This window comes from Cebus imitator, unplaced genomic scaffold, assembly GCF_001604975.1.
Source record: "Cebus imitator isolate Cc_AM_T3 unplaced genomic scaffold, Cebus_imitator-1.0 Scaffold457, whole genome shotgun sequence".
Classification (NCBI taxonomy): Eukaryota; Metazoa; Chordata; class Mammalia; order Primates; family Cebidae; genus Cebus; species Cebus imitator.
In genome coordinates, this window is record NW_016107772.1 from 617,597 (window position 1) to 623,860 (window position 6,264).

Consider the following 6,264-nt stretch of genomic DNA (forward strand, 5'->3'; position numbering starts at 1 on the left):
AAAAAAAAAAAAAAAAAAAAAAAAAAAAGAAATAAATGGGTCATGGGCTAGACCTGGTATTATTTGGATGAGGTTGAGAGGCCAGAGGGAGAAAGAGATTGGAACCTTGACAGAGGGATAGCATCTTCGTCCATTTTGTGTTGCTGTAAACGAATACTTGAGGCCAGGAGTTGTGGCTCACATCTGTAATCCCAGCACTTTAGGAAGCCAAGGCAGGAGGATTGCTTGAGCTCAAGAGTTCCAGACCAGCCTAAGCTACATAGCGAGACCTCATTTCTACTAAAAATTTTAAAAATTACCCAGGTGTGGTGGGGCCCCCAGGTACTCAGGAGGCTGAAGTGGGAGGATGATTGAGCCTGGCAGGCAGAGGTTACAGTGAGCTATGATGGCACCAGCATTGGTGACATCATATGGGCCCCTGCCACCATGCCTGGCTAATTTTTATATTTTTAGTAGAGATGGGGTTTCACCACATTGGACAGGCTGGGCTTGAACTCCTGAGTTCAAGTAATCTGCCCTCCTCAGCCTCCCAAAGTGCTGAGATTACATGAATGGGTGAGCAGCAGCAGAATCCAAACTTTTCATCCAGAGCTACACACATACTCAGACCAGGATTCAGAGAAGCCAAAGGAGGAGAGCTGGTGGGGGCTGTAGGGGATGCACTTCTGGGTTGGCACCCTTTGCCAACAAGTCTAGTGACACAATGTATGAGCTGCCCCAGTGCCTGGCATGCTGCATGACCTTCACAGTATTAAAAATATCAGCCGGGCATGATGGCTCATGCCTGTAATTTTAGCACTTTGGGAGGCTGAGGCGAGTGGATCACCTGAGGTCAAGAGTTCAAGACCAGCCTGGCCAACATGGTGAAACCCCCATCTCTATTAAAAAAATACAAAAAAAGTAGCCAGGCGTGGTGGTGGGCACCTGTAATCCCAGCTACTTGGGAGGCTGAGGCAGGAGAATTGCTTGAACCTAGGAGGCAGAGGTTGCAGTGAGCTGAGATTGTGCCATTGCACTCCAGCCTGGGCAACAGAATGAGACTTTGTCTCAAAAAAAAAAAAAAATCACTGCTATTAGAGAAGAGAATTCTGATAAGTGTAGCTTAGTTGACATAGCACAAAGCTACTATACTATACCTGATAATGGGACAGGAAAAGGAGCTAGGTTTTTCTGTGGATGTAAGTTTATATATGTTTAAGTTTCAACCTTGATATTTCATTAACTATCAAATATTTTAAGTTTAAAAAAAAATCCATAATGTGATCGTGGGGCACAGTGGCTCATGCCTGTAAATCCCAGCACTTTGGGAGGCTGAGGCAGGAAGATCATGAGGTCAAGAGTTCAAGACCAACCTGGCCAAGATGGTGAAACCCTGTCTCTACTAAAAATACAAAAAAAATTAGGGTATGGTGGTGGGCGCCAGTAATCCTAGCTACTCAGGAGGCTGAGGCAGGAGAATCGCTTAAACCTGGAAGGCGGAGGTTGCAGTAAGCCGAAATCGCGCCACTGCCCTCCAGCCTGGGCAACAGAGCAAGACTCCATCTCAAAAAAAAAAAAATAATAATAATCTGTAATGTGATCAATGAGATGCAGACAATAAAACAGTGTTACAGAACAGTGATGGAGGTAAAGGTGAGGAGAGGTGACTTAGAGGTGGCCAGAGGCCCGGCGCGGTGGCTCACGCCTGTAATCTAAGCACTTTGGTCATCATGTTGACCAGGATGGTCTTGATCTCCTAACCTCATGATCCACCCGCCTTAGCCTCCCAAGTAGCTGGGATTACAGGCATGAGCCACCACCGTGCCTGGCCTACTGTATTACTTTTTAAGTATTTATTTGTTTTTGAGACAGGGTCTTGCTCTGTCACCCAGGCTCGAGTGCAAGTACTATGATCATAGCCCACTGCAGCTTCAACCTCCTGGGCTCAAGTGATTCTCCTGCCTCAGCCTCCCAAGTAGCTGGAACCACAGACGCATCACCATGCCTGGTTAATTTTTTTTTGTTTTTTGGTAGAGATAGGGTCTCACTGTGTGACCCAGCCTGGCCTCAAACTCCTGGCGTCAAGTGATCCTACTGCCTCAACTTCCCAAGTAGCTGGAACTACTGGCTCATGCCACCACATCAAGCTAATTTTTTAATTTTTGTAGAGATGGGGTCTCACTGTGTTGCCCAGGATGGTCTCTAACCCCTGGGCTCAAATGGTCCTCCCACCTTGGCCTCCCAAATTGCTGGGATTTCAGGTGTGAGCCACTGTGCCTAGCTAGGTTTTGCTGCTTTAATATGGACAATTTTGGCCAGGTGTGGTGGCTCATGCCTGTAATCCCAGCACTTTGGGAGGCTGAGGGGGTTGGATCACGAGGTCAGGAGTTGAAGATCACCAGCCTGGCCAAAATGGTGAAACCCCATCTCTACTAAAAATATAAAAATTAGCCGAGTGTGGTGGCAGGCGCCTGTAATCCCAGCTACTTGGGAGGCTAAGGCAGAGAATTGCTTGAACCAGGGAGGCGAAAGTTGCAGTGAGCTGAGATCACACCACTGCACTCCAACCTGGGCAATAGGGCGAGACTCCATCTCAGTAAATAAATAAAGTGGACAATTTTTCCAAGGTTTTCTTCTTGGCAGTTTTTATTATTCCAGAAGTCACTGGCTGGCTGTCCCAACATGCTGCACCATAGTCTTTCATCGTTGGTAACTTCTCCTGATCTTCAGCACCCAGTGTCAGCGCCTGTGTCAGAGCAATTCACTTGAGCTTTCTGGGCTCCTCACTTCCCATGGTGGGGATATGGTCAGGCACAGTGACTCATGCCTGTAATCCCAGCACTTTGGGAGGCCAGGGTGGGCAGGTCACCCTAGGTCAAGAGTTCGAGACCAGCCAGGCCAACATGGCAAAACCCTATCTCTACTAAAAATTCAAAAGTTACCAGGGCATGATGGTGCACGCCTGTAGTACTAGCTACTCAGGAGGCTGAGGCAGGAGAATCAATTGAACCTGGGAGGCAGAGGTTGCAGTGAGCCGAGATTGTACCACTGTACTCCAGCCTGGGCAACAAGAGCAAAACTCCATCTCAAAAATAATAATAATAATAACCCCAAAATTAGCCAGGTGTGGTGGCACAGGCCTGTAATCCCAGCTACTCAGAAGGCTGAGACACGAGAATCACTTGAACCTGGGAGACAGAGGTTGCAGTGAGCCAAGATCGCACCACTATACCCAGCCTAGCCAACAGAGCAAGACCGTGTCTCAAAAGTAAAATAATAAAATGGGCCGGGTGTGGTGGCTCACACCTGTAATCCCAGCACTTTGGGAGGCCAGGGTGGGCAGAGCACCTGAGGTAAGGAGTTTGAGAGCAACCGTGTCCAACATGGTGAAACCCCATCTCTACTAAAAATTAAAAAAAAATTAGCCAGGTGTAGTGGTGCCTGCCTATAGTCCTTGGGAGGCTAAAGCAGGCTAATCGCTTGAACCCAGGAGGCAGAGGTTGCAGTGAGCCAAGGTCATACCAATGCACTCCAACCTGGGTGACAGTGAGACTCCATCTCAAAAAAATATAAATAAATAAATAAAATGGTGATGATAAACGCTACCTCTGAGATCCTGTGAGAATCAGATGTGTAAGTGATTTATAAAGCACTCCTTCAGCCAGATGCAGTGGGACGTACTTGTAGTCCCAGCTACTCCAGAGGCTGAGGCAGCAGGATCACTTGAGCCCAGGAGTTTGAGTCCATCTTGGGCAATGCAGCAAGACTCCGTCTTTCAAAATAAACAACTAACCAACTTAAAAACAAATAAAGTGCTAAAGAAAGTGCTCCTGGCCGGGCACGGTGGCTCACGCCTGTAATCCCAGCACTTTGGGAGGCCAAGGCAGGCGGATCACGAGGTCAAGAGATCGAGACCATCCTGGCCAACATGGTGAAACCCCGTCTCCACTAAAAGTACAAAAATTAGCCGGTGCGTGCCTGTAGTCCCAGCTACTTGGGAGGCTGAGGCAGGAGAATTGCTTGAAACCGGAAAATGGAAGTTGAAGTGAGCCGGGATTGCGCCACTGCACTCCAGCCTGGTGATAGAGCGAGACTCTGTCTCAAAAAAATAAAATAAAATAAAAAATAAAGTGCTCCTTTACATTACGAGGGAACAACTCACTTTACATGTCAGTTGCCAGGTGGGATAAATTTCATGTGGTGACTGGAGGCACTTTTCTATTAGGTACTATAAAGGAAATGAAGGTTTGTCTATTCATTTATTCAAAAGTGAATAAATCAATTTTTAGCTTCCAGAGTATGACTCATAGGGACACAGAGATGAACCAGTGCATCAGGAGCTCCCAGTTCTGTGTGTGTGGCTGGGGGAACACCAGCAAGAAGACAACCACATAGCACACGAACATGTAATCTTCTATCCTTCCTCTTCCTTGTGCCACACTAGCCACAACTGCTTTCTAGAGCCTTCCTGCACACAGGCTGCATTGCACCCCTCTGCCCACAGTGACTCTTTTGGAAGAGGGGCAGTTGACCACAACCAGGGCAATCAGGGCCAATAACACTCACTGGATTTTTTTAGGATGTAAGGAGCATGAAGACAGATTAAAGCATGTCTAGAATTGTTGGGGGACTTCTCGTCACTTTGAGAGAACCTACCTGAGAGTGAAGCTGTCTTTTGCCATGCCTGCTGCTGTAACAAAATGCCTTAGACAGGGTCATTTATAAACAATAGAAAATTTTTTGTTTTTGAGACTGAGTCTTGCTCAGCCACTCAGGCTGGAGTGCAGTGGCGTGATCTCAGCTCACTGCAACCACCATCTCCCAGGTTCAGCTAATTCTCCCATCTCAACCTCCGGAGTAGCTGGGATTACAGGCACCTGCCATCATGCCCGGCTAATTTTGTATTTTAGTAGAGACGGGGTTTCACCATGTTGGCCTGGCTGGTCTTGAACTCCTGACCTCAGGTGATCTGCCCGCCTTGGCCTCCCAAAGTGCTAGGACTACAGGCGTTAGCCACTGCACCCGGCTAAACAATAGAAATTTATTCCTCACAGTTCTGGCAGCTGAGAAGTCCAAGATCAAAGCACTGGAAGATTCAGTGTCTGGTGAGGGCTTGTTCTTTGCTTCCAAAATGGTGCATTCTGGCTGAGTCTTCCCACGGCAGAGGGAGCAGGAGGGATGATCAAGTTCCCTCAAGCCCTTTGTAAAGCCACTGATCTCATTAATGAGGGTAGAGCCCTAATCACCTCCCAAAGGTGATTAATACCATCTTAATACCATCACCTTGATGGTTAAGTTCCAACATAGTCTCCATTTATCTTTGGAACCTGTCAGCTGTGGCAGTCGCCCTTCCTAGCCATGGAAGAGCACATTCTTGTTTGTTGACAAAGCTGTCACCATTTCATTGGTATCAGAGTCTGACCTGCACAAGTAACATTCTTCACCATTAAAAGCCTGGAGGGTTTCAGGTTACTGGGCAAACTTTTCTAAACTATTGTTCAAATGTTTCTAGGAAAAAAAAAAAGGAGTTCCAACATAGAAATTTTGGGAAGGGGCACCAACATTCAGACCATAGCAGAATCCAAGTCAAAATAGAGGAAAACAAGGAAATGAAGAGGGACTTGTCTGAGTGACACAATTTTGGGAATCCACATTCAGCCGTTTCAGAAGCTATCTGCTCCCCTCCCACTCCCTCTTAGTCCCTCAACCCCACTTTTAGGCCTTCACCACTTGCTGAGTGGAAAGTCACAGCCGCACCCAGGGGCTGCCTCAGCAGCAGCTGCAGCAACATCAGTGCCCGGGTCCAGCCTGAGTGGACCCAGAGGCTTTGGCTTCCAGTGACTGCCCAGATGAGCCAGGTAACATGACATAGAAATGAGGGGAGTGAACATTCCCATGAGTAAACTCTGACCATCAAGGCTGAGGATTCAGAAAGGGACTGAGGAGTAATATCTTTTACTTTTCCTCTTCCCAATAGACTGTTCAGCATGACCTCCCTGGACATGTCTCATCTAGGTTATCAGAATTAGCAGATACAAATACTTGTATAAAAACATTCTTTGCATTCATCTAAAATTCAAATTTAACCAGGTATCCTATACTTGATCTGGCAGCCCAAACCCAACAACCATGTTTGCTGAGACTCTGCAGCCAGTTTGATGACACGCGACCTTGTCTTCGCTTTTCCTCCCGCACTCCATTATTTACTCACTCCTCTCTCTCCTTTACTCTTTTTTATTTTATTTTATTTTGAGACGGAGTTTCACTCTTGTTACCCACACTGGA

The 6,264-nt window shown here is 47.0% G+C and overlaps 1 non-coding gene across 1 annotated transcript; it reads left to right on the plus strand.

Annotated features, from left to right (window-relative positions):
• The first annotated feature begins 5,287 nt into the window (after positions 1-5,287).
• Positions 5,288-5,418, plus strand: LOC119468611. Its single transcript, XR_005197325.1, has one exon. It is a non-coding gene; the product is annotated as a small nucleolar RNA SNORA24 (small nucleolar RNA).
• Positions 5,419-6,264: the final 846 nt, after the last annotated feature.